At 31.7% G+C, this 10,942-nt stretch overlaps 1 long non-coding RNA gene across 2 annotated transcripts; it reads right to left on the reverse strand.

The window, feature by feature from the left end:
* Window positions 1–5: 5 nt before the first annotated feature.
* On the reverse strand, window positions 6–3,608 carry LOC114284066 (uncharacterized). Of its 2 annotated transcripts, XR_014357963.1 has the most exons (4): window positions 3,504–3,608; window positions 1,156–2,153; window positions 553–1,066; window positions 6–438 (listed from the first exon to the last, which is right to left on the reverse strand). It is a non-coding gene; the product is annotated as an uncharacterized LOC114284066 (long non-coding RNA). The 2 variants fall into 2 exon arrangements; XR_014357962.1 differs by having other exon boundaries at window positions 553–2,153.
* Between the last annotated feature and the right edge of the window lie 7,334 nt (window positions 3,609–10,942).

Genomic DNA, 10,942 nt, shown 5'->3' on the forward strand with positions numbered 1-10,942 from the left:
ACCAAAAATATTGAGCAAAGTCCACCAAAAAAATCAGATGTTTAATATGTCTCTAGCTACACTATGGAAGCAGTAGATTGGTAATATTACTCAAGTATTTAATAAGCAAACAATTTCAACTACAAAATGAATCTGGAGATAAAGAATTCTCATTCAATTATACATACATTCATAATAACATTACATTTAGTTTTATATTAATATTGAGCTGTCTAGCAACCAGAACAAATTATGTGAAGTGGGCCCATCTCATACAAAATAGTAAGCAATTAAGCCAAATGGCTTTCAATATGAAGAAAAAAGCAACTGAAACATTACCTTCTTCTTTGCGTTGCAGAAAATAACAGCCTGAGTGGTAGTAAGGGTATCATAAAGATCACACAAAGTATCAAATTTCCACTCCTCCCTTTCTACTGTAACGAAGAATTGCTTGATTCCCTGTCATTTGGGATAATATAGTTAAATTGCAATATAAGACGGACAACAAAGAAAATTTGAAATTTTAGATTGTTTCTCAAACGTAGCTGATATAAGAGCAAAAAAATTAGTTACCTCAAGAGTCAACTCGTCACGTTTCACAAGAATCCTAACAGGATCTGTCATAAATTTGCTCGTCATCTCCAAAATTTCATTAGGAAGAGTGGCAGAAATCAAAACAACTTGCAATTAAACTTATCAAAAAAATTCCAAAACATGGTACATAGATTCGCTGACACCTAAAATGGGTCTTAGAGCATGTCCAACCATACTCTCTAAAATGCCTCCTCAAAGTACACATAAAACTACCTTCTTTATTTTGCCTAACTAGTTTAGCCAGTGTACACTCCAACAATACTCTTTATTTTAGCTAACCAATCAAACTAACTTAACTAATTTTTAAAAGAAAACTATTATAAGCATTAATAAATAAATAAATAAATAATCTTTTTATGAAAGCTTAATGAGAACCAAACTACTAGCATTTTCTGTGGACAAGAGCATTGGTCCCAAAACAAGGGTTGGACAAACTGTTGGCAAACTTAAAAGCCTCACTTTCTGCTTTTGTTTTGGAAAGACAATACCAATTCTAGGACAATGAACCAGAAAATCAATATAAATATAGAAAACATGAGCATGGAACCTACAGTTTTAAATGAATCTTGTTTAATTGATTACATTAGTTCTTCTGCAGTATTCCGCATCAGACCAACAAGTGTCGCCCTTCACTTGACCCTTGGGCCATTTAGGGTTCAAGGAAATAGTAGCTCCAGAAGATACAACCACCACTCATTTGACATTTGCTTCAGAACATGAATTGAGTACATTAAGAGTACCCTTCACAACAGGCTCAATTAGTTGCACCTGCACTAAAGCTATTAGATAATATGGAAGTAAATTAACTCACCCAGCTCTTTGTGGTTTGAGTAATAATTTCAGGATTTTGTGTTTACTAAACTTTAAAAGCTCAAGACTTTTTTCTATTTATAGATGAGTACAAGGATAGGAATTCATTCACGCTTAATCACTAACTCAAATTTGCCTCACTTTTTTGAGAATACAACCTGAGCACCAAGTTTGATTTAAAGAGCTGCATATATTTCATGTCAGTGCCTATGGAACTTGTATTAAAAGAGGTTGTGGATGCCAACAAGAAGAAAAGGGTTCAAGTTCCACAGACCAACAAAAATGACTCTGGCTTCCTTCACATAATATATATTTTACAATACCAGAACTTGCAGAAACAAGAAGAAAAGGGTTCAAGTTCCTCATCAAGATTCCTAATCAAATAAAGAAGTTCCATCATGCAGTGATTTCTTTATCTTAGATAAAAGACCAACATGACTTGAACATGCTTATATATAAACAAGTATTCACAGTCTAGTTCAAGGGTGACAATTAACCCCTAAAAAATCACAATATAAGGATTCCCAGAAATGGGTAAAAATTAATCCATTAGATACTCTACTTCATGAAAAAATTTCAACTGCTGGCTACAAACACAACAAAAAGCACACCAATACACCATTTTTTAACATAAACATTTTACTGCAAATTGAGTAGAGGTCATTCAATCTTGCAGAAACAAATACATATCTCTTTGAGGCAATTTATCGAACGTGTAGAGGACATTGGAGAAAACCCTCTACACATTGAAAAACCCATCATCAAGCAATCTATAAAAGCAAATACAACAAAATATAAAAGTGAATCACTCAATCTACCAGGCACATTGCATAAACACTGAATATAGAACCAAAACCCAATTTTTTACCCCAAAAAAAGTAACAAATGCAGCTTTAAATATACAAAAATAGCATGAAAATACAGACCAACAAACAAAAATTGAAACTTTTGACAATGATGCGCCCTCAGATCTCATAGCTTCAAATAAATCATCAACGTGCTGGATTAATTTCTAATTGGGACCGCATATTTAAATGTGTGTGTTATCATTTATGAAAAGCCTCAAAATTTAAGTGATCTAATTTAGTTAGTAGGCTTAAAGGGTATGTTTGTCATGGACCTAGTGTGTGGATACTATTTGCACAATTTCTATTTCTATGAGGGGCAGAAATAGAAATTGTGTAAGTTGGTTATTGTTTGGTGTTCAACTGCCACGATTGGTTTTACTTGAACTACCAACCAAAACAAAGGGTTATGGTCCCAATCTTGCCATGCATATGCAAGAACAATATAACTTCTTCAAATCCTCTCTCTTGAAGAAAAGCATTAAGGGCATAGGAAAGGATTGGAAAGCATTACCACAGGCAATCTCGTCTATCAATCACGCTTCCGTTTAACCATTACGATGGATTCGGGTACGCAATTTTGTTTTGATTTCTTGATAATACACATGATATATGATCCAAAGTTTAAGTTTTTATGTTTTGAGATTACCAAGTGGTATCAGAGCGGTTATGTCATGTCTATTATTAGAAATCGATATGCTATTAATTCATCCAATTTAGTTTTGTTGGTTTGTGGGCTTCCACATTACTATTGTAAATCCTAATTTTTTTTTTTTGTTTTGGTTTTCCTTGTTTGTCATTCTGTATTTTCTAGTTTCTGGAAATGGTACTTTTTATTTTATTTTATTTTTATTTACTACCATTTGCTATCATCGGTGATCATGAAATAGGCAGTGGGTATGAATCCTTCTAATGGATTAGTGCAAGTGTTTATATATATAATATATATGGATGATTGTATGTATGAAAATGATGGCAGATTAGTGCATGTGTTTATATATATAATATATATGGATGATTGCATGTATGAAAATGATGGCATTAGTTTGCATTTGGATTATGCATTTCCATATTAGATGATGGTTATCATGGCCACTATTAGTTAACAATCTTTTCATATTGTGCCTTTCTTGTACATAATTTGTTTCAACGGTTTATACCTAGTGGCTATCATCAATTTCCCAATGAACAATTTCAGTACACAAACCCAATTTTTGCAAATGGATTGCCCTTAAATAGGGAAGTGGAGAAAGAGAAAGAGAAAGAGAGCCATACCTGTGATCATCAATGGGCTGAAACAGAGATGAAACAAGCAGTGAAGGAGGCCAACACAATGGCGGGAAGAGTGCTTTGCCTAGCAGAGAAGAGTAGAGAAGACGAAGTAGACGATTAGTGAAGATCAGTGAAGAGAATAGGAGAAGAGAGAGAGGGCGGTGAGGGAGGAGGTGTGGCGGCGACAGTGGTGGTCGTCGGTAGCGACACCAGAGGCGACGATGTAGGCAGAAGAGATAAAGAGAGAGGAGAGTGGGAGAGAGTGAGAGGGAGTGTTAGGTTAGGGATTGGGGATTTGAGATCGTGAGAAACAAAAGTGGGGAATGAAGTGGAAATTCAGATAGAAATTGCGAGAAAACGAAAAGAATTTCATTTTTTTCTTGTTAAAATAATTTTTGTTTTGGTAGTTAATGATTTTTTTTTTTTTTATTTTTCATTTTTTTAGTTAATGATTTTTTTTTTGATTTTTGATTTTTTTTGATTTTTGATTTTTCATTAAAAATTTATTTGTTTCATTTTTATTTTAATGAAAAAAAATTATTATTATTTTTTATTTGGTAGAAGTAAGGGTAATATTTTAATGAAAAATATTTTCTATTAAAATAAAGTTAATTTTTTGTGGTCAATGAAAAATATTTTTTTGCGGCCCATTTTTTTTGTTTACTAATAAATTAGGAACTAATTTTTTGTGGTAGGGGAGAGGGAGTGGCAGTAGTGGTGAATGTGGTGGACAAGAAGTGATGGTGGTGATGGTGGTAGTGGTGATGGCGAAGGAGATTAGCGGTGAAGTTGTGGTAGTGGTGGAGGAGAGGGAGTGACGGTGGTGGAGGAGAGGTAATGGTAGTAGTAGTGGCAGTAGTGGTAGTGGTGGTAGTGGAGTGGTGGCGATGGTAGTAGTAATGGTAGTTGTAGAGGTGGAGTGGCAACAGTGGTAGCAGTGGTGGTAGTGGAATGACATTTGCAGTAGTGATGAAGGTGGTAGAGGAGATGGGTGGTGAGAGAGAGAGAGAGATGAGTGAGAGACAGATAGAAAAGAGAGATAGAGAGACAGAGACAGAGACAAAGTGATGAGCTAAAAGTGCATTTTCTTGTAGTAGATCGATAAATTGAGAGAGAGCTTGGTAAATAGAGAAGAGGGAGGGAGAAAGTGAGCAAGGCGAACATAGTGGGGGAGAGAGACAAACAGACAGGTACATAGAGAGAGAAAGAGAGATATAAGAGAGATGAATGAGAGAGAGAGATAGAGAGAAAAAGACAAAAAAAGAGAGAAACAAAAGATGAGCGAGAGAGAGAGAGAGAGAGAGAGAGAGAGAGAGAGAGAGAGAGAAAGAGAGAGTGAAAAAGGTAAATGAGAGAGAGACAGAGAGAGATGAGTGAGAAAGCGAGAGAGATAGAGAGAAGAGAGATGAGCGAGACAGACAGAGAGAGAAGAGAGATGAGCGAGAGACACAGAAAGAAAGAGAGAGACAGACAGACAGAAAGAGTGATGAGTGAGAGAGAGAAAGAGAAGAGAGACAGAGACAGAGACAAAGAGACAGGAAGATGAAAAAATGGGTGAAAAGAGAAATATTATATTAAAAGAGTAAGACGACGTCGTTTTTTTTAATTTTTTTTTATGACAGAAAAATACCGTTTCATTTATTTAAACTATTTTGTGACTATATATATATGAAACTGTCTCAAAGCCACAATATATTTATATATATATATATATATTTTTTTTTTACTTTTTTTTTTTTGCAATGGTATCTATTACAGTCGCAAAAAACTCATTTTTTTTTGCGACTGCAGTTGGTGCTGTCGCAAAAACTCTATTTTTTTGCAACAACAATCTCTGCCATCGCAAATACTTTCTATTTTTTTGTGACAACAATCTCTGCCGTCGCAAATACTCTCTATTTTTTTGTGACAACAATCTCTGCCGTCACAAATACTCTTTTTTTTTTTGCGACAGCAATTTCTGCCATCGCAAATACTCTCCTTTTTCATGACAGCATTTTCTGTTGTCGCAAATACTCTCCTTTTTCGCGACAGCAAGTTGTGCCATCGCAAAAAACTCACATTTTTTGCGACGGCAAGTTGTGCCATTTTGCGACGGCAAGTGTGCCATCGCAAAATATTCTGTCTTTTAAGCCCACTTTTCTTGTAGTGTATTCTTCCTTTTTGTCTTTCTTCAAGTTCTTCCATCATCATTGCCTAAGAACATATAGAACTACATGAATGCAGTGAGCAAGAATAGATTTCCAATACTTTTAATTCAAACATTCTGATCAAGTTCTGTAGTAAAGGGAAAAGTTCCGTGAGACGATGTGAGTTTCCCACGATTCAAGTAACAATTCAAGTAAAACAAGAGAATATCAATTATTGGGTTTTTCAAACTTCCTTTTCCAAAAGATGTGTAAGACCGAACAAAGCAGGCTTATAGTTTGGGGAAATGCAGAGACATTTTATGACTAAAATTAATTTAATTGATGAAATATGTTCTTGAATTGCTTGGAAAGAAAACATGAAAACATTTTGTACATCTCTTAGTCTGCAGAATGTGCTTTTTATTGCTTTTTTCATTTTTTTTCTTACCTTGAGCTTGACTGGGAACACAAAAAGTGAGACACAACGAACAAAAAATTCACTCTCACTCGCTATGTTTTTCATCTTTGCTTTCCCAGATACTGATCAGTAACAGGGGAAGAAACAAAAACCAAAAAAAACCAAAAACCGAATCTGTGTTGTACTATTTTTGTTTCAATCACATTTTATATCGATTCTGCACATTTGAACAATTCCCAACCTGTCGAGCATTCAATGGCCAAACTGTCCACTACATAGATAAAGTGCCTGGAATGCACATTTGATCCTCTTGCTATGAGCTCAAAGTCACTACTGATAATTTGAAAAGTAAACTTTGGCAAGGACGATATGGATTGTTTTTTGAAGGGACTCTTCTATGCATTGGCACCGAAGTTGCAGTGAAGCATCTTGATGGCTTAGGCCATGTCAAAGAGTCTTTCGTATTCACCATCTAAACTTAGTAATAAGATTGGTCAGATGTTGAGCGGAGAAATCACATACATTTAGTTTATGAATATATGTGTAATGCTGGATATTTGACAGGAAACAAGAGGTTGCTCTGGCTTGGCTAACCAGAAGAAAGATCACCCTATCTCCATGAAGAGTTCCAACAGAAAACAGTTCACTTAGATTTTAAGCCCCCAAATATCATTATAAAAATTTGTCACCTTTGTGTCACCTTAATTATTATTTTTAGCAATTAACGCCTTAAATCAGTAAAATTAGTTCACTTTGTTCCAAAATCACATGAATTGATAAGTGGTACAAGGAGCAATGAAGGGAACTGTAGTCCCTCTCTAGTCCAATTAATACCAATTTTGTAAATGAGATTTGCATATGTAATTGAACTCCGTCCTTAAATGCCTTAACAGCAAGCTAAACAAGCTTGAACCACAACAAAAAAAAAAAAAAAAAAGAAGAAGAAGAAGAAGAAGAAGAAGAAGAAGAAGAAGAGGGAATGAAAGCAAAGTCATTTTGAGTTTAAAATGAAATCATTCCACAAAATCCAAGAAATCACCGTTACTCTTTTCCTTGTAGTTGATGTAGTTACTGTTGGAGAATGATAGTGCCACCTTGATTTGTTCGTGTGAGCTTCCATAAAGATTTGTTAACGTCATTAATAATTTGTTACAGAACGAATTAATGCCTTAATTATTAAACTAGATGGTCCAAAAGATTAATATAATACACGTATAATAATTTGTGGAGCAATGTAAAATTTTCCATCAAATAATGTAACAAAATGTATCAGTCTGATTTCATGAAAAAATAAAATGAAATTAACACCAAAAAAAATATTAATTTTGTTCTCATTTTCTCCAAACCTAAAATTAAATTAAAATATAAAATATAATAAATGATTGATCTAAAATAAAATTAGATAAAAAAGTTAGGAGTTATAATAAATTATTAAGAATAATTGTAGTTTAACTGAATTAATGTTAGGAATTATAAATTATAGGGTATAGCGCCACCTGCCCGCAAGTAGCATGCCCTCTAGGGGAACACAAGCATTATAAATTATAGGGTACATTAAATTATAGGGTATAGCGCAAGCTAGGGGAATCACACAAGCATTGAGACCTTACTTTGACATCAATTGTAGGATTTCAACGCTTACTATCTCACCAAAACTCATAAATAGTGATAAAGGTGCAACTTTATTCCCTTAAAGGGGTATAGTTCCAAGTGCTACAAGTCGACTGTGACTCGACGTTACCTCGGGCCTCCGCCATGGCAAGATGCTGCCCCAAACTCAGGCCAACATAAATTATATGCATATTATTGTAATTTCACATCTATAATTAACTTGGTTAACATCACAATTTGGTCTATAATCACATGAGACTTTGTGTCTACATTTGAGTATAATTTCAGACCTCAAATCAAAAAAGGTGAAATAAATTTGGGAAAATATCAAAAAAATGAAAAGTAAAATAAGTAATTGCAAATTAATGAAAGTACAACAGTTATTTGCACAATTTAATGTATAAATTATTTGTACTGAGTTTTCTATTATTTTTCCATTTTTCATTTTTATATTTTCCCAATAAATTTTACCCCAGACACCCGTTATAAAATAAATAAAATAAAATTGACCCTAAAAAAGGAAAATTATTTTGGACATCTAATTTTGGACCCCCAAACTAAATCCAAATGATGTGTCACAAATCACATCACTTCCAAAATTAAGAATCCAAAATGGGAGATGTATCATTACTGCTTAAAAAAAAGTCATCTAATTTGCCCCTTGCCTATGCTTCCTTTCACCACCTCCCAAACATGGTGTTAAGGACACAGGGATTACATACCAGTGGAAGAAAACTTCTGTGCTTTCTCTCTCTCTCTCTCTCCCCTGAAATGCTCTCCTCACTCCACAATCCTCGCCTCCTCCTCCTCCATTACCGTTGGCCGAACCTCCATTGTCCGCCAAAACCCCTCCGTGAAAGTTAGGCTGTATTTGGTTTAGAAATTTGAAGAGAAATTTAAAAGAAAAAGGAAAAAAGTAAATGAAATTCTCAAATTTTCCAACCATAACGTTGTATTTACTTAGGGGATTTGGAAAATGAAATGAAAAATATGTGTGAAATTAAGTAAAATATAGATATATTTTATTTATATTTCACATATCTTTTTTCTTTCCAAACACAGTTCATGAGTAAATAATTGCACAAATTTTAAATTACACTATCTTATTACATAGCTCTTTTGTTGGTTTGTGAATTAAAATACATTATTAGACTCAAGAAAAATTCTATAATACACATTTCATTTGAAATGTGTGCCATATATACATTTAGTTACGATTTTTATAGTTTTTAGTTATAATATATTGTGATATTAGTTATGATATGTTGATTATGATATTATTTTCATTATAATCAAAACAAACTTTTGGTTATACATTAAGTATTGTTCTGTTATAATATATCTTTTTTTCTCTCTAATAAAACTTCTATAAGATTGAGTTATGACATTGGTAGTAATCAAACCTGTAAATGTCATAGCTTACGTATATAGTACATACATTTTAAGTGTGTATACCATAATCTCTCTCTAAAATCTAAATATAATTTCTAAACTTTAAAAAAGATGAACATAATTCATCTTAATTTTTAACTTGCCAAGGTGTCAACACCGAGTGAAATAGCACATCATTCATTTTTTCGAAGGTGCAAATCACTTTGTTTGGTTATTTGTATTTTTTTTTTAAAATTAAATTTTTTATTTTTTGTATTTTTTGTGAATTTTTTTAATATTTTATTTAAATTTTTTATTTTTTAGATATACTAAATTTATATACATTTACAAAGTATAACAATTGTGATTTTTTTTTAAATATAAAAAATACAAAAATTCAATAAATTTTCTTATTTTGTTGTATTCAATAAATTTTTTAAGTATATCAAGATTTAAGTGGATCTAAAAAGCACATAAAAAATTATTCAAAATATTTTTAAAAATTACTAAAAATATAAAAATAAAAATTTAAAATTCAAAAAATTATTTTTAAAACTCTAAACCAAACCGATACATTTTAGAAGAGAAAAAAAAAAAAATTAAATGTTCTGTCTGTGCAAGTCGAGTGGACTATAGAAATTGTATAGTTGGAAAAAGTCTACCCTTGACTTTTATAACGGCTTGGGTAACATGTCATTTTCTGTTTTGATTTGATGATAAAAGGGTAGTCTAGATTAGGTTGAAGTAGGGTAGTAAGAAAAATTGATAGAAAAAAAATAAAATTCACTCAAGGTGACTGGAATTTTTATTTTTTGTTTGTTTTTTCAGAACGTGTGGTCTGTTTCAATTTTGAAATTGTTTATATTGATAAAAGTCGAGCTAACTAAAATCTTAGATTTAAAAGCTTGTATATTTTAATTTTTTTTTATACATTATAAGATAAGTAATTAATACTACTCATTTGACATTTATAGAATAACTTTTACTTTTTTTTTTTATATTTATTTTTAATGTGAAATTTTACAATTTTCTTTTTATAAAATCTTTTAAAATTTCATGTTAATCATTCATTTACACCAAATTGACAAAATTAAATCGTAGCATGTTGGCTGTTTGTTTGGGAACGTCAACCAACAAAACTGAAAGATTTGATTTGGTATTAAATTTTTGAGGAAATTTCTTTTTTTTATTTTTTATTTTACCTTCCAAATTATCATTGACAAATCAATTTATTTATTCATAAATCTCTTTTTACCTACTTATGTTTTATTTAGTTTAAATTATTTTTTTATATTCTAATAAGTCTTACGGATGACATAGTTACTAAAATACCATAATAATAATAGGGTGAAGCGCACATTAATGTTTACATTGATAGTGTGAAGGTTTCATTATGTGAATATTTACACGACCAAATTTTTTTAATGTGAATGTTCATAACATGGAACATTTAAAATAGTCCAAAATAGGGCACACAAAGTTGCTAAGAGTTCAAAAATTTTATTTGTAAGGGTAAAATTGTCCATAAATTATCTTAAATATGAGAATTAAGATTTAGTAGATTAAATGTTCAAAATAATAGAACTTATTGGAATATAAGAATATATTATGGACTAATTGAGATACACATACTTGAAAGTAGATTTTCTAATAATTTCCCCCTCTTTTTTAATAAGATTAATTATATAACTAAACTATTTGTTTTTTGATAATTTTTTTTTTTTTTTGCCATTAGTTGTCTTCTATAATCAAATAGAAGTTTCTGACGTTGTATCAAAACTTCATTTAAAATTTCAAAAATTCTAAACATACATAAAATTCATAGAAAAAAACTTGACAAGAATGATATGGCAATGCCATTATTGTAAATAAATCCATTTTCAATGATTTTTTGTTTTGAAGAAAAATGTCCA

This window comes from Camellia sinensis, unplaced genomic scaffold (assembly GCF_055761805.1).
Source record: "Camellia sinensis isolate YWXY unplaced genomic scaffold, ASM5576180v1 Unanchor12, whole genome shotgun sequence".
NCBI lineage: Eukaryota > Viridiplantae > Streptophyta > Magnoliopsida > Ericales > Theaceae > Camellia > Camellia sinensis.